Genomic DNA, 19,366 nt, shown 5'->3' on the forward strand with positions numbered 1-19,366 from the left:
AAGTATTCCAGCTGATGTAGCTTATTGTCATGTAGCCAACTAATCTTTTCTAATAAGTTTAAATTGTTTTTTACCTTTTATGGGCATTTTTTACCTTTATAAAGCCATTTTTTTTTCTAAAAGTGTGCATCACCTTTTGAGTCATTTTTTTTTAAATACATTTAATCAGTCAATAAGACCATTGGGCTGTTACCAAGCAAATTAAGTCAGTATTGACAAAATTCATCTTTGCAATGCAGAGGAAATTTAGATTTAGATGCCTTTACACACTGTTTAATGCAGCTCAGAGGGACATGTAATGCTTTAACCTGCAGTTACAAATGCATAAATATGTCATTCATTAAGTCATCTGATCATAGTCATGTGACCAACAACTCTCTATAGTTTTACACATTTACAAAGACAACAATTTACACACTCAGTGAATCAGATGACTTAATGAATGACATTGCTTTCACCTGTGCTAAGCTGCTTGTTTGCTCTCCCTGAATAAGGCATGTGCAAAACATGTTGGAGAGTTTTTAGACTTTTTGGATGTAGCCATTTAATAATAAAGGCTTTTTAATTCTCAAGAGTGCCATGGTCATTCTGAAGTATTTTTTGATGGACTGTGATAAACCCTAGACCAGAGAGCACCTTGACCGTACAACACCTGGGATCCCGAGACACACTCTCTATCATTGGATTTTGCATCAATAATGTTTTGATATTTTAAACATAAAATGTTGACAACTGATGTCTGAAATTACAAAAATTAAAAGATACTTTAAATGTGAAATTAAAACTGCCAGCAAGTGGCAGCAAGTCACTGTTAATAAGTGAGTCATTGCGATTGATTTTTGTTGGAATTGTTAGTCTCTTAATTAACTTCTTGCTTGATCATCATTTGTAATCATGCAGATTTTTGGAGAGAAAAAATGGCAATCTTCTTTGACATTGATTAACTATATGAAATTATGTAAATATATACATTTTCTGCCCCCATATCTTGAATTTTGTGATCATTCTAAATTAATTTTAAAAGACTGAATCATGCAGTGAAAGAACGCACACTAAAATGCGCACGCGCACTAATCTCATCTAATAGGATAATATGCTGTTTAGGATTACTCCAACAAATCGTTAGGTTTGTAATGCGTACCGAACCGAAAGCCTCGTACCGAACGGTTCAATACGAATACATCTATCGTTACACCCCTAATAATAATAATAATAATAATAATAATAATATATATATATATATATATATATATATATATATATATATATATATATATATATATATATATATATATATATATATATATATATATATACACAGTGGCAAGTTCTCCCACTTAAAAAGATGAGAGAGGCCTGTAATTTTCATCATAGGTATACCTCAACTATGAGAGACAAAATGAGAAAAAAAATCCAGAAAATCACATTGTAGGATTTTTAAAGAATTAATTGGTAAATTCCTTGGTAAAATAAATATTTGGTCACCTACAAACAAGCAAGATTTCTGGCTCTCATAGACCTGTAACTTCTTCTTTAAGAGGCTCCTCTGTCCTCCACTCGTTACCTGTATTAATGGCATCTGTTTAAACTTGTTATCAGTATAAAAGACACCTGTCCACAACCTCAAACAGTCCAACTCCAAATTCCACCATGGCCAAGACCAAAGAGCTGTCAAAGGACACCAGAAACAAAATTGTAGACCTGCACCAGGCTGGGAAGACTGAATCTGCAATGGGTAAGCAGCTTGGTGTGAAGAAATCAACTGTGGGAGCAATTATTAGAAAATGGAAGACATACAAAACCACTGATAATCTCCCTCGATCTGGGGCTCCACGCAAGATCTCACCCCGTGGGGTCAAAATGATCACAAGAACTGTGAGCAAAAATCCCAGAACCACACGGGGGGACCTAGTGAATGACCTGCAGAGAGCTGGGACCAAAGTAACAAAGGCTACCATCAGTAACACACTGCGCCGCCAGGGACTCAAATCCTGCAGTGCCAGACGTGTCCCCCTGCTTAAGCCAGTACATGTCCGGGCCCGTCTGAAGTTTTCTAGAGAGCATTTGGATGATCCAAAAGAGGATTGGGAGAATGTCATATGGTCAGATGAAACCAAAATAGAACTGTTTGGTTAAAAACTCAACTTGTCATGTTTGGAGGAGAAAGAATGCTGAGTTGCATCCAAAGAACACCATACCTACTGTGAAGCATGGGGGTGGAAACATCATGCTTTGGGGCTGTTTTTCTGCAAAGGGACCAGGACGACTGATCCGTGTAAACGAAAGAATGAATGGGGCCATGTATCGTGAGATTTTGAGTGAAAACCTCCTTCCATCAGCAAGGGCATTGAAGATGAAACGTGGCTGGGTCTTTCAGCATGACAATGATCCCAAACACACCGCCCGGGCAACGAAGGAGTGGCTTCGTAAGAAGCATTTCAAGGTCCTGGAGTGGCCTAGCCAGTCTCCAGATCTCAACCCCATCGAAAATCTTTGGAGGGAGTTGAAAGTCCGTGTTGCCCAGCGACAGCCCCAAAACATTACTGCTCTAGAGGAGATCTGCATGGAGGAATGGGCCAAAATACCACCAACAGTGTGTGAAAACCTTGTGAAGACTTACAGAAAACGTTTGACCTCTGTCATTGCCAACAAAGGGTATATAACAAAGTATTGAGATTAAATTTTGTTATTGACCAAATACTTATTTTCCACCGTAATTTGCAAATAAATTCTTTAAAAATCCTACAATGTGATTTTCTGGATTTTTTTTTCTCATTTTGTCTCTCATAGTTGAGGTATACCTATGATGAAAATTACAGGCCTCTCTCATCTTTTTAAGTGGGAGAACTTGCACAATTGGTGGCTGACTAAATACTTTTTTGCCCCACTGTATATATATATATATATATATATATTTTGTGTATATACACACAACAGTTCTTTCTGGTCCTCGAATCTGATTGGTTAATAAGAGTGTGATATTAGAGTCCAAAAGAACTCCAACAGACGTTTCACCGTTTCTATCACTCCATTTGCCGAAGTTGCCGTATTTCTCACAGCAAGTGTCATGGCGGATGCCCAAATCCACTATAATTTTAAAGATAATACTGTTTTGTGTCATGGAATGTAGCTTTAAGAGTTTTTTAGGTGAGAATGTACTTGTTTGGACTTAAAATATGCGGTTTGTTAATAAAGATAACGTCTGTTTGAACGTGCTTTGACGTTTTCAGAGATGTGAGCTCCAGGGTGTCAGCGGCCACTCAGCGCTCATAAACCCACCGAGAGCACCTTACCTCGGCCAGATCTTCTGGAATTTGGCTCTGATGTCTCAACAGGTGCAAAAATTTTAATATCTGAAAAAAGTTCATTTTCTTTTGTAACTTATTTCAAAAAGTGAAACTTTAATATATTCTAGATTCATTACATGTAAAATAAAACATTTCAAAAGTTTGTTTTCATTAGAGCATATAGCTCATGAAGGTCAAAAATCCAGTCTCTCAAAATATTACAATATTTCCTAAGATGAATCAAAAAAAGATTTGCAAAACAGAAAAGTTCCAGTTCTTTAAAATATATTGATTTATGCACTCAATACTTGGTTGGGGCTCCTTTAGCTCAAACTCCTGCATCAGTGAGGTGTGGCATGGAAGCGATCAGCCTGAGGCACTGCTGAGGCACTATTGAGCCTTCAGCTCATCTGTATTGTTGGATCGACTGTTTCTCATCTTTCTTTTGAAAATATCCCATAGATTCCAGGCATGTTGGCTGGCCAATCAAGCACAGTAATATCATGGTCAGCAAACCACTTGGAAATGGTTTTGGTACTGTGGACAGGCCTGCTGGAAAAGAAAATCAGCATCTCCATAAAGCTTGTCAGCAGATGGAAGCATAAAGTGCTCCAAAATCTCCTAGTAGACGGCTGCATTGACTTTAGACTTGATAAAGCACAATGGACCAACACCAGCAGACGTCACGGCACCCCAAATCAGCTGTCAGGTTTTCACACGGACAGCTGTCATTGTAAGACGGTTAGCAACTCAGTTTGTCCAAGTGAGCACCTTTTCCTACTTAATTTCTTCCTTCCAGTCAACTTTGTATTTAATATGCTTTGATACAGCACTCTGTGAACAGCCACCCCTTTCAGTAATGACCTACTGTGACTTACCCTCTTTGCGGAGGGTGTCAAAGATTGTCTTCTGGACCATTGCCAAGTCAGTAGTCTTCCCCATTATTGTGGTTTCAAAGAACAAGAGATACCCGGAATTTATACTGTAGGGATGGTCATTTATTGAAACTCAAATGTAAATATTCTAATATTTTGAGATACTGATTTTTGATTTTCATGAGCTGTAAGCTCTAATCATCAAAATTAAAACAAAAAAAAAACTTTTGAAATGTTTTACTTTACATGTAATGAATCTAGAATATATGAAAATTTCACTTTTTGAAATAAGTTACAAAAGAAAATGAACTTTTTCACGATATTCAAATTTTTTGAGATGCACCTGTATAGTGGTTAAACATGAGATATCATTCCTTTTGGGTAAATTTTGCATGCAGTCTTTGGTCTCATTAAACTGTTATTTGTTCCAGAGCAAATACTTTTTGCTGAGGGCAAAATCTCATCACGTTATTTTATGTAACTCCAATGTATATATAGAACTGCCTTTGTACTTTTGACTGAATTGCCTAGAAACATTTATGATGGATGTTGTTGTTGTTTATTAAACATTATTATTCAATAAATTATATTTTATAAACATAGTAACATTTAAAATTGGGAAACAGTGGGTGTATGTGTGTGTGTTTGTGATGATGATTTTAGTGACATGTTCTGCCATTAGATGGCGATAAGAGACTGTTTTACGATTCAGCAGTAAAGACTTTTAGTTTGAAAGAGAATGAAGTACTTTTAAACGAGGAAGTTATTTTTACTTTCAACACCTTGTACACAGCCAACAAATGTACTGAGCAGCACTGTCATCGTAAATCGTCCTGAACAGGTAAAAGTATAGTATGACAAAGAGAGCATCCCTTTCCTCAGTAGACATTCAAACTAATGTGTTATTGTGAAAATGAGATTGAGCCAAAAAATGAACGCTGTATCAGATGAAGGTGATCACACTCACTTAGTCCATCTCGCTCTCATAATACTATACTCTGCATAATACACAGATTTTAATGTAGCAATACAGTAAGCTTTCAATAAAGTAACTCAAAGTTCCTTCATTACTAGTTCTAAAACAATGTTTTGGAATTAGTAACAGAGGCTTGGGCTCAACTGTTAAACTGTCAATTTTAGATTTGAATCTGTGGTGGGAGGTAGTTCTGTGCAAAAGAGGGCTTTTAAAGACACTCTGTTATTGTTTCTTATGTAACTACACACTTGTGCCTACGGTCGAATAACAGCCGTGATATAAATCCATATCTCATGTCTACTTGTGTGATATTGCTCATATATACAGCCAACTCACCTCTGTCCCATGACAAGTGTTTTCCGGCATCCCAACTCCTCACTCTTAACTATTCTCATCCCAGTTTAGGGATATTGGAGTTCTCTGGGTTCAGGCTATATTCTGAGTTCGGAGACCTCCCTCGGGATAGCATGCCAAATATGCTTACTATTTGGTCAATCCAATTATATGTAAGTGCAAACTCGTGAAATTTAAAGTTAAAACTTAGTTTTAGTCAAATAGTTTTATATTTTATGTTTTCATTTTCAAAACCGAATGATGCCATACCTTTCTTTTCGTTGATGCACACGCATTAGCATTGGCGCACGTGAGGTAAACTTGCTCAAACAACGACTACTTGCTCACTTGGACAAACTGAGTTGCTAACCGTCTTACAATGACAGCTGTCAGTGTGAAAACCTTGTAGTCTCAGCCTCAGACATCATGTCCACGAACCGCTGGCTGAAAACCAGATCCACACCACACACTTACTCTGCGTTCCATTTGGAAGGGCTCATCCCTGTGCTGTAATCCTTTCAAAGCTCTCATTCTGGAGGGTAAACCCTTTGAAGGGATTAGGGCATAGGAAACTGAATGGAATGCAGGGTGTGAGTCCAAACAACTTCCTAGTGCAAAGGATCTCATGGCGGCCCGAAGTGTCCATCAGTTGTACCCTTCGAAATCCTTCATTCCGAAGGACCCTTTGAAGTGGCCAGTTTTGGGCACTTAGGATTGGTATGGCTCATCAATATGGCGGCCATGATTGTTTTCACACCAAAGTGCCCTTTGGAGGGTGATAGAAAAATGGTGACGTGTTCAATACTTAATTTACCGTTGTATAAGTAAGTATATTTCTAAAGGTGCTGTTGACTTGAAATTTTCACTGGATGTTGGTAACAACCAAAGTAATGCATACATACAAAGAAAACAAAACAAATAAGTTCCGAAATGAAGTTATGTGTAATAAAATGGAATGGCACAGGGAAAAAGTATTGAACACATGAAGAAAAGGAGGTTCAAAAAGGCATGGAAAGCCAGGACACCAGCTGAAATCTATCAGTAATTAGAAAGCAATCATACCCCTTGTCAGTGGAAATTAATATTAGCTGGTTCAGTCCCAACACCTACAGTACCAGGAGGATGAAGATGAAACAAGGGTAGATATTTTAGCAAGACAATGATCCCAAACACAGCCCCAAGGAAACTCAATTGGTGAGATGGCCCAGCCAATCACCTGACTTGAATCCAGTAGAAAATAAGAACTAAAGATCAGAGTTCATAGAAGAGGCCCACAGAACCTTCGAGATATGACGACTGTGTGGAAGAATAGGCCAAAATCACACCTGAACAATGCATGCCACTAGTTTCTCCAGGAGGCCTCTTGAAGCTGTCGTTACCAACAAAGGCGATGTATGACGTATTACACAAATTTCAGTAGTTACAATTTTTTTCCTTGCGTCATTCCATTTTATTACACATTGCTTAATTTCTTAATTTCTATTTGTTTTGTTTTCTTTGTATGTATGGATTACTTTGGTTGTTACCAACATATGGTGAAAATATCATGTCAACAGTACCTTTAGAAATATATTTACTGAGAAAAAAGGTGACATGTTCAATACTTAATTTACCCGTTGTATCCCATTTGGAATGCACCGCCAGCTAGAAACTTTGGATTTCCGGGAGACATGTGTGTCGCGTTCTTTAACGTTACCTGGAAACAAAAAGATGCCGTGATGTCAAACCCCCTCATGGAAGAAGCCGTCATGTTTACAACTGTGATGATGAGTGCTTATCACGATCAACTAAACGCCAGATATTCAAAAGTATGTGAAATATTTAAAGTTCGCGGCACAGAATCTTTAAAATATGTTCAAGAGTTTTACACAAAGGTCTGTTATTGTGGCGATATTTCCACTATGACTTGGCACGAAACAAAATGTGTTTGGTTGCTTTACTTGTCAGTCATATGGCCTCTTGGGCGGGCCTTGGCCATTCAAAGCAGCCAAGGTTCCCAAGACTAAAAACCTTGTCCCAAATTGTTTTTGATAAATTTAAACACAGAAGTACCACCTCTCATCGAGGAGCCAGTGTTGCCAATTAAGCAATTTTGTAGCTAGATTTAGCTACTTCCCCACCCCTTTTGAGACTGTTTTCAAAAGTTTAGGGAGAAATATAACTATAGCAGCTAGCTGGACAAACCTTATCTAAGTTCTCATTTGCCCACTGATCTATATTCATCTTTATATAGATCAGTGAATTTGCCATTATGATGTCATCTAGTGGCATTTAGCTACCAGTTTTAGCTACTTTCAATTGAAAGCAGTTGGCAAAAGTGGGACTTAAATATGCCATAGAGGGATATTAGATTTTAAAATAAATTAAGCTGTTTTATGTTATGACATGGCTTTTTAAGAAGTGTTTTTTTTTTTGTTTAGTTGTCTTTTGAGTGACGCTGATGAAAAGACGGCCTGTTTTCTGGACATTGATGTAATCTGCAGAATTTACACTTCAATTATGAGACTACAGTGTTTCCCATATATTGATTCATTTGTGGCGGCCCGCCACAATATCAAAACTGACCGCTACAAATAGATTTTCCAATAGGCTTTGACTTCGTTGAATAAACATGAGCACTGATGCGGGTGTTTTTATATCACTTTATTTCTGAAGGAAACCGACTGACCTCAGAAAATTTTGGATGTCATTTTAATTTCTTCTTGCATGTAATGTCTGATAAAGCAGCGTTTGTGAGCAGAGCTCTGCTTTGTGTAGAGCAGGAGAGTCAAATTCAGTTCCTGGAGGGCCGTAGCCCTGCAGAGTTTTGTTCCAACACACAAACCATCTAGTTTTCAAATAAGCCTGAATGACTTAACTGGATCAGGTGTGTTTAATTAGGGTTGCATCTAAACAGTGCAGGGCTCCGGCCCACCAGGAATTGAATTTTGCTGTGCTGCACGCGCTGAATTAAAGTGACAGTGCTTTTTTCGCGGTAAAAATTATCATGGATTGACACGGAAATGTAGTAATTTCATAATAAATAGATATAAATACATAAATAGATCTAAATAGGCTTTTTGGCTAGGTTTAAAACACAGAAAAGTGCACTTTTAGATAAACAAGCCAACATATGCTCTTGTGTCTTGTGGAGGTAGAAAAACAAAGTTCTTTAAGACCCGCGGGACTGTTTGTAATAAAGATTTAAATGTAAAAGGCACGAGAACCGACTGTTTCTGTCAGTGGTAAGTTTTAAATTTAAAATATTTGCGATAGCCTAACACAAGAAAAGTAGGCTATGCTGTGTTTAAATGTGTTTCCACTTGCTTGAGCATCTATAGCCAAATGCATTTAATACGTTGTTTATATTAACTGAGTTTAAACGTGAATGTGTCTATGAAAATTGTGTAACTGTACTGTGATAACAGAGGATCACAAGCTGAAAAAGCACTTTCAGTATTAGGCTAATAACGTTTGGATTTGAAATCAAAATAATGGATAAATGCTGTGTTTGTGGCATGGATCAGGGGCCTCATTTATAAAACAATGTAGATTTCATCTTAAAAGTGTATGTACGCAAAAAAGCTAGATTTTGAACCTGCCCAAAAATCACTTTATAAATCCCGGTCAGGGGAAGATTGTGTATATGTGCATCTCCACCCCGTCTCCTCCCCCAAAATAACCATATATGGAGCTTACAACGCCTGGTTTTACTATGTATAATCCCATCTGCATACCATTTCCATGCATATTCCCATCCACATGATACCATGTTTAACACCGTCAAAGGTACAAGATATTAAGGAAATATGAGAATGCCATTTGTGCCATACATTAAATTTTATTGCTAAAAATCATCATTGTTATGTTTTAGAATAAATATATCAAAAAATATATATAAAAACAAAACTGTTTAAAATAGTTATCAGATAGCCTAAGTATTTTAGAATAGAGTTGATCTCATTCTTTTACACTGGCCAAATAGTATTTCAATTGTTTTAAACAATTCAAATGCAGTTTTGCTGATAAGGCGAATATCTTTTAGCTATTTTTAGTGGAAACAGATAGGCCTATATTTATTGCAGTGTAGCCTAAATACAATTGTCTGACTTTGCGCGTCACTGACAAAGTAGCTATTGTAAAAAGGAAATCTTACCGTTTTCTTCAAGTTGAATCCTTCAAATACAGTGGTATTTTTCATAATGTTGTGGAGATACCTTCACACGTCATTAACACCTTCCTGCAGCTGCGGTTGTACAGTAAGCTATAATCATTAGACCTATTCAAACCGAACAATGGACCGTTTGACCACCAAATCCAGCAGTGTCCGCCATAATATTGTGGTAAGTATGCATCATTGATCACTGTTCTCGCAAAAAAATAAAAAAATAAATAAAATTCTCATTGCATGAGATCTGCAGTTTAGTTTAAATATGAATTATTGTGCACCTATAGCACTCCTTGCTGTCATTAAAAGAGGAAAAGTCATCAAGTGCATCCATTACAAATTTGTCTAAATTCATATGATTTTGGTTTAACTTTTGCATAATAAATTTATAATTTCAGTGCTTATCTCCATTAATAAGAGAGGAATATTTAATGTAAATGTGATATACACATTTACATTAAATATTCCTCTCTTATTAATGAAAACAGTTTAAAATCGTTGTTTGCTTCATTAATTTTCTCACTCCAGGAAAAAGACCTTGTACGCATGGGTCAGAGTTTGCATGTAGGTGTGCAAATTTTCCTGTCAAGTTTGTTTTTATAAATTCCACCTTTTGCATAGGAAGTGGTGTATGCCTCTTTCAGGGCAGGTTTTGTGTGTACGCAACGGTTATAAATGAGGCCCCAGGAGCAGACTGCAAACGTGTCCTGTGTGAAAGCACAATGAGTCCGTGCTGCTTCTGCACCGCATACGTAGTGCACATGGACCGCATACGCACTGCAAAAAGAGTATGTGTGAAACAGGCCTTGTTCTGAGGCTGTCACGAAACCATGAAGATCAGTGGATTGCTTGCAAGGTTTATATTAATCTGGATCACTCTTTCACTTACTTACTGCCCTGTGGTGTCAATTTTGCGGTACACGGCAGCAGAGTTGTTTCAACTTCACTCCTGCTTCTCTGAACTTCTATTGGCTTTACATCTGCATCTGGATATTGTCCGTCAACCTCGTCAGAAATATATTCATCGAGGGTCCTGACGGAACTACAGCACTGACAATACTAAACCAATTCGGTCCTTTTGGCCTTCATATCCTCGTTGTACAAGGAAATCTACACGGACTACAGATCACAGTGTGCTAATCAGCCTAGCCAGGTCAGTTAACAACAATAACGACAAATCAAAGCTTTCCTTTGGACTACTTAACATTCAATCTCTTTCTTATAAAGGCCCCCTGGTTTATGACCTTCTCTCTGACAGTAAGTTTGACTTTCTTTGTCTAACTGAGACTTGGCAACAGCCTGACGATTTCCTATAGCTTAAATCAATCTATCTTCCGAGATACAGGTGCATCTCAATAAATTAGAATGTCGTGGAAAAGTTCATTTATTTCAGTAATTCAACTCAAATTGTGAAACTCGAGTGTGTCTGTTTTACACTCTTGATATTTTAGAGTGTCACCCCTTTACTGCTGTGTACTCTTTTTCTGCATCATGAATTATTTGTAGATTTTACACACAAAAAATTCTCTGTATTTTCGTGTTTTTCCATATTTCCCATTTATTTCAAATGGCGGTAATTTTTGACCGCGAACAACACAAGTGCGGCTATATTTTTTAAGGCCATTTAGCTTTTTCGAATCAAGTCCACAATTTAAAAAAAATAAAAATATGTTGTGTGTGTGTGTGGTCACATAGTGACTGCTATAAAAATCACCAAGTTTCATACCATTCTGATGAAGTAGGGTAAACGTACCTATTAAGCTCACCAAAATCTACATTGAGACATTTTTAGTGCACAAGATATTGGTTTCAGTACAGACAATTATGTTAAAATAAAATATTAATCTCTCACACAAAAACATTTAATTTTATTTTAAATGACAAAAGCATTTCAATTAAGATATACATCATTAAATTCAAAAAGTCTGGCTGTGCTTAATGGGTACATTTTTGTACCCATTAAGCACACCCCTGTTCCCATTAAGCTCACATCATGTTTTATTAAAATATTTTGGTTATTTTAAGGAACATTTTTAGAGAATAATTGTAAAAAAAAAAAAATTTTTGAAGGTACAAAATTAATCACAAAAAAACAGAAGACTACAATCAAGCAACAAGGCATTCAAGTTGATCAGTTATATATTCATAAATAAGTGTCATCTAAGCACATTGCAACATCTAGACTAGTGTAGGGTTTGATACATAAATATAATTTTAATTTAGCTCAAAGGGAATCATTTATGATTTTATAGGTAATTTGAACAGAATCACTGTTCTGCGGCGGATCACTGAGTCGGCAGCGATTCACCGAACGAGCCGTATAACATCAACTCTGCACTGGATATTAAAATCCAAAATATAGTGAAAACACTATTAATAAGCACAGTAACAAGATCGGCAGATTAAGACATTAACTTGTAAGCACAAAACACAAGATACTTCTCTTTTGAATATAAATAAGACTTTATTTATATAAACCTAAGACATAAGCTAATCTAACATGAACACACGCATTCACACATTCACAGGTTGCAGAAAGAGAGAAAGGATGAGTTTAGAGAATGAAAATGTGATATCCCAAGTTTATAGCAATATGTGCTATCACATAGACCTGAACAAACCATCAATCACTTATTTAACCCTCGCACTGAGTTTCGCAATGAGGCTAAATTTTATATTAAATGCACCAGTTCAGTTAGAATCTGGAGTTGTTTTACTTGCGTTGCCTTGTGTTACAGGGATTCCCTTCTGTCGTCGTAGTTGTAGGAAAGGGGTTTTCCCGAGTTGGTGATTGGCTGGAAGTTCAGTAGTCTTTGAAGTGATGTCTTGGGAAGCCAATGGTTGGGCGTTGGCTGAGGATGGTCGTGGAGTCCGTTGCTGGTTGAAGTTTGAAGCGGGGGCAGTCGGAGCTGGACTTTGCGGCAAACTTAACTTTTGAACACTAGACTCAACGGAAAGAAAAGAAACTAAAGTAAAAGAATAAATTGAGTAACGAGACTAGGTGGTTTTTCTCTCATCGTGGTGTTAAGTAGCAACTGGCCTGTAGGCCAGAGCACGCTCAAAGAGCGCTAAAACAGCGTCAAAACGCGGTGGCGAGAAGAAGAAGGGAAGAAGGGATGTTGTCCTGAGGTTTTAAACTCGGCTTCTGGACACATCCCATCTGGTGTCTTGACCAATTAGATAGGCTATTATCTTAGCTAGGGTTGTTCCTTCCATCATAAATCAGCATGTTATCAGTCACATGGTCTGAATTTTACACACTCTTGCAAAGTATAATTTTGGATGTGATTTCTATAACCAGAATATGATACATTTGACAAAGAATCAGTTGGAAGAAACGTTTCAAGCTAGAAATGTCAAACTCATACATACCAAACACGACTAACCTTAAAGTCATTCAATAGTTATTAGAAAGACATACATAATATGTGCTTAAAACATGATAGTCTAATGTGTGGTTACATACATAATATAGTGGTATGCCTAGAAAAGTTCCTTTTAGGATGATTTTATATGCATATGAAAAAGAAAGTCTCTGTGTAGATCTGTGGGGACCAAAAGACATGTTCTTTGGACAGAAGGATTTCCGTCTGGTTCTTTGTCTTGTATGTGTGGGGGAAAAGTCAATCTAAAGAAGCTTGTGATTTCTCTCGTGGAACACATGTGATGGCCATCTCTTTGACCATTAATCTTGATTATTTACCCCAAATTTGACGATCTCCTTCCTGCGTTGAACACTTATCAATAAGTGTTCTTTTGTCTTAATGTTGCAAACTGTTCTGGAAGAGGCTTGTTGGTTAGGCTTGCTCCAGAGGTCGGAGATAGGCATCTTTACGACGTTGTCATGTTCTCCTGGAATTTCGGCTCCTCATGTTTCGATGTCCTGATCGAATCTTAGTTTTGTCTGACTCGTTCTGATGCTACACTAGTCCACGTTCAGCAAAGTAACACATTAAAAAATCAAATAAAACAAACCAATAAAACATTTATTTCATGGGGATGAACACAGAAACTAGCCTCATTATGAAACCTCTTATTAATGGATGTCAACTTATCTATTTTCTCTTAAGGCTGGAATACACTACATGATTTTTGCCCTGATTTTCCACTGATTTACAGTCTGGAGAAGTTGATGCAAGATCAGAGCCAGTCTGCAGATTTGAGTTGACAGAATCCATAGAAAATTTATTAACTTAACTTAAATTGACAACCATCAGTTAATATTTAAAGTCCGTTTATGAAGTATTTACATAGACGTTCAATGTGGAAGAGCTTAAAAAGAGCACACTGAGCTTAATGTGAGCGGCAACAATTTTTAATAAATTTAATGTAATATTAATTAAAATGACAGGATTTTGCTAAATAAATAGTCCAGGCCATGTATTAAGTTACTATTATTAACAATATCTATGAAATTATACTCTTTCTTATTGATGTCACACTGAAGCTGTGTGATTTTCATAGTAGTGCACCCTTAAGCTCACCTTAAAATAATATGAAATCTTAAAAAATTACAGAAGTGTAAAACGACAGACCAGCAATAAACTGTAAATTTATAATATTATGGATGTAAAAGTACAAGCCTGTAATGCCTGTGATGTAATATGTTAGCGTAGCACACATTCTTATTGTATACTGTATGTTTCTGTATACAGCTAGTCAGCTAACTGTGTTCTGTAGCATATGTGCTGTGTTGCTAAAACTATCTTTTGGATCTTCCAAAGAAGATTTAGGAAATCTTTGGATTTCCTAAATCCAAGTTCCAGGTTATAATATGCAAAAGTCTGAACATTAATCTCTTAATTTTACAACAAGTAGTGAAACTTACCCAAAATAAAGGCTTAAACATCTAAAAAAAGCACATTTAAGGGGCTCCTCTTTTGGTGAAAGTTTTTAGACAGCTTTCAAAATGGCCGCCAGACAGTGTGAACACATGGAGACCCGTATCTCAGTGTGCAATGATCTGACTGACTTGAAATTACAGGAGGTATATAGTAACAAACATATCAATTGGTTAAGACATCAAGTAGGATAATAAATTATTTTTCTTTTTATAATCTGATCTCAAAAATGGAAGTGTGCTTAATGGGTACGTGAGCTTAATAGGTACGTTTACCCTAGCAATTTTTAAAAATTCGAAACATTTATTTATTTATTTTTTCGGTCTGAAATGACCGAACAGCACCAGAGGGTTAATGAGAGTATGACAACCAGAAAATGAACATTCATGAATTACAATATAAATTCCAAAGGGGGAGGGGGAGGGAGAGGGGGCATAGACTGTAAAAAAGATGGACGACGCATCTCCACTTCCTTCCACTATAGAAAAGTGAAGCGAATACATCTCAGTATGGCCGCTGCCATCTTGAGTAAATGACGTCATTTGGAGCCCGAGTCTGCGCAGTAGAGATTCGTTTGGAGCCCGAGTCTGCGCAGTAGAGTCGTGAGGTGGAGCCGTGGAATCAAACTCCCGCCCAAACTCCCACAGACCCAATCAACCATAACGACACGCCCCGTTTTTATAGCATCAAATTACTAGCTAAAATCAAACGTATCACAAAAATGAACAATTGAACACATATCAGCGTGATGATAACTACCTTACATGACCAAAACCATATTTCGGAAAATTGTATTGGAAGTGTAATTAATTTTTTCATTTTGACTGAAGTCCCATTCGTTTACATGGAGAGGGCGGGGTTTGTGACCTGTACTGCAGCCAGCCACCAGGGGGCGATCAAAGAGCCCACAGCTTCACTTTTAAGGACAAGTTAGACACACCCTGGAGAGGGAGAGAGGGAGAGGGAGACATTGACATTGAGAGAGTCTTTATTTATACATTACTAAAATTGTTTAAAAGAACATTCCACAAAACAAATTGTAAATATCCAAACCCAAAAACAAAATGTAACATTCATTTACACACATTCTCAAAAGATATTTACTTTAAAACCCCCAAAAACATCAGGATCACATAAAAACCAATCCACTCCCCAGAAATGATAAAAAGACATCACATTGTTTGTAAGGTTATAAAAAGCGTATTCCAAAGTTAGTCTCCTTTTAACAAAACAATTAACCATAATAACAGGATCTGTTTCACCCCCCTTCGCTTCCACTCTATTTTTCCTAGTACACCAGATCGCTAACTTGGTAATTCCATACAAAAAAATTTAAAATAATCACTTTATGCTTTTTTTTCACAGAATATTTTGGACCATAAATGAACAAATTGAGACCAAAATAACCCAACATCCTCAAACTCCAACATTTCACAGACTCCAAAATATTTTTTAGACGAGAACATTGCATAAACACATGGAAAATGGTCTCAAATTCACCACAAAAAGGACATCCCTCTCCTATCAAAGGATCTAACCGTGCTATGTGTCTGTTCGTAGCTAATATCCCATGTACAATTCGCCACTGAAGATCCCCTACTCTTTTTTTCAATGGGTCTTTTGTACAGGGACTGCCAGCTTCCTTTCGGGGAAGAGCCTGATTCCAAAACTGAAGTCCATTTACTTTCTTTCAAGTCTTTAAAACTTTTATAATTGCCGTTTTTCACACATATTCTGTACATGATTTCCTTGTTAAAGTTCTGAAAAAGCCCACCTCTGGAATTTTTAATGACAATATATTCCCAGGAACTTCCTCCCAATCGTCATCCTTTAAAACAATTTTAAAGTCAGGGAATCCATATGGCTCTTTACAAGTCTTAACGGTAGTAACATTTATAAAATCTCTCACTGATCTTGGGAGCACCGATTCTAGTTCATCAATCAATCGTTGAGTGGTACGTACAGATCTGAACCCAACTTTGTCAGCCAGTTCTTTTGCCTCCATCCATCCACATCCTCTTCTGAGATCACTTAACTTGGATATTCCAGCCGAAGTCAGTGCAACTCTGATAGCATCAGATGACAAAAAAATAGTAGATAAAAGATCATTAAAAAATAAGGGTTCTTCAAAGATCCATACATCAGGACTCTCCCATTCTCTCGAGAGAGTAAAAGTCTGCCATAGTTCCAAAATACCAATATAAAAAGGTGCAAGACCTCCAAGCAAAGTTCCTTTTAATTGCATTACAAATAATTGTTTATCCAGGCCCATTCTTCCAGTCTTACGTAAAAGGGCACATGCAACATCCATCCAAACATGTGGCTGATGATAAAGAAGACGTTGAACAGCCATTAAGCGAAAAAGTTGCCAATCTTGCCTTTATATCAATAAGCCCCTGTCCACCTTCATGCACTGGCAAAAAAAGTATAGCTGGCTTTAGCCAATGCTGTCCTGACCAAAAAAAGTCCACCAGCATTTTCTGTATTTCTCTGATCAAATTGAAAGGTGGATCAAGGACCATAAACTTATGCCAGAGTGTTGAAGCAATCAAATTATTGGAAATCAGTACTCTTCCCCTATACGACAACTGGGGTAGCAACCATTTCCATTTAGACAACTTAGCACGGACTTTTTCCACTAACCCCTCCCAATTTTTCTTTCTAAAGTCATCACTGCCCATATATACCCCTAAATATTTAAATCCTGTTTTATTCCATTTAATATTTTTTGGGAGTTTAGGCAAGGAAATATTATTAGATCCAAACCATAAGGCTTCTGTTTTTTCCCAGTTAAGTTTGGCTGAAGAAAATTTTCCATACACTTCTAAACTTTCTTCTAAATGTTTAACATCTTCTGTATTTTGGATTATCACAGTAACATCATCTGCATATGCAGAGAGTATAATAGGTTCTTTCCTTAAAGCTCCTGTTATAACTATACCATTTAATTTTTTCCGCATCAAACAAAGTAATGGTTCAATTGCCAAACTATAAAGTTGTCCTGACATTGGACATCCTTGTCGAATGCCTTTTCCAATTTTTACTGGAACACTCAAACCACCTCCCACTTTTATCAAACATGTAGCATCATGATACAACACTTTTACCCAGGACAAAACAATTTCTCCAAAACCATAACATTTAAGAACATGGTACAAGTATTGGTGATCTACACGATCAAAGGCCTTCTCTTGATCTAGGGAAACAATACCAAAATCAACATTGTACACCTTAGTATATTTTAAAATATCCCTCATTAAAAACAAATTGTCATAAATAGATCTCTTAGGTATACAATAAGATTGATCCTCAAATATTAGCTTCTCCAACACAGTTTTAAGTCTATTACCAATACACTTAGAGAATATCTTATAATCAGTGGTAAGAACAGACACAGGCCTCCAATTTTTTAGCATACACAGATCTCCTTTTTTTGGAATTAGAGAGAGAACAGCTCGCTGACAACTTTTAGGGAGTGTCTTCAAATTTAAACTTTCCTTTAAAACACAAAAAAAGTCTTGTCCAATTTATTTCCAAAAAAATTTATAAAACTCTGCCGGTAGTCCATCAATGCCTGGTGCTTTTCCTGTACCAAGCTTATTAACGGCTTCAGTCACTTCTCCAAAGGAAAAACCACATTCTAAGATTTGTGCATCTTGTTTGTCCAATACTGGCAGATCTGTAAAAAGTTCACTTGAAGGGCAAAGAACAGTCTCTTCTTTTGCATATAAATTAGTATAAAAGTCCACTGCAAGTCTTCTCATCTCTTGAGGATCTGAGGTAATTGTCCCATTTGATTTACTAAGGCCATGCATAAAGTTTGGATGAATATGTTTTTTCTCCAAATTAAAGAAAAAAGTCGTTGGAGCATCCATATCTTGCACTGATAAAAACGTGATCTAACTAAGGCTGCTTTTACTCTCTCTTGTAACATTTCCTTTAATTCTTGCCTTTTAACATTTAATCGTTCTTGCAAAGAAGAATCATTTTGATTTTGATTCAACATGCTATTTTGAATTCCACAAATATCTTGTTCTAAAAGCCATAGTCCATGCTTGAATTTATTTTGCGTTTGCAACAAAAAATCCTGACATAAAAGTTTAATTTGAACTTTTCCCACTTCCCACCACTGAAGCAGATTTTCAAAATCACTTTTCTGGGCAGCCCAATAATTCCAAAACAATTTAAAATGTTCACAAAAATTATGATCTAACAGGAGTTTGATGTTAAATCTCCAATAATAAAACTGAGGAGTTGTTTTGACAATGATATATATAAAGTAACAAGATGATGGTCTGAAATAACATTTGGAATTATTTGTGCATTCACAGCTCTATTACACACTGCTTTCTTCATATAGAATCTGTATAAACGAGCAGCACTAATGTTATTCTCTGTTACTCTAACCCAAGTATACTGCTTCACCCCTTCATTCTTCTCTCTCCAAATATCAACAAGCTCTGATTGTTTCATGACATTTTTTAAAGAAAAAGCAGATAAAGGGTGAGGCTCTTCTCCATTCCTGTCACTAACAAAATCTGTAGTGCAGTTCCAATCTCCTCCCACAATTAAAAAATCATCTTGATCACAATCACATATAACATTCTTAAGCTTCTGAAAAAGGTTAATTCTATTACTTCCTACTGTAGGAGCATATATATTAATAAAAACAAAAACTCTATTTTTTTATCTCTACTTTTAGAACAAAGAAGACGTCCTTTCTCAACTTCATGTTTAGATAAAATATTGATCTTTATCTTTGACGAAAAAAGTATTGCCACCCCTGCACTTACATTGGTGCCATGACTTAAACTACATTCTCCATCCCACCACAAACCCCAGTCAGTTTCATTTCTTTCGTCGCTATGTGTTTCTTGTAGAAACATAACATTAATTTCTTTAGGTTC

Source organism: Onychostoma macrolepis, chromosome 22, assembly GCF_012432095.1.
Source record: "Onychostoma macrolepis isolate SWU-2019 chromosome 22, ASM1243209v1, whole genome shotgun sequence".
Classification (NCBI taxonomy): domain Eukaryota; kingdom Metazoa; phylum Chordata; class Actinopteri; order Cypriniformes; family Cyprinidae; genus Onychostoma; species Onychostoma macrolepis.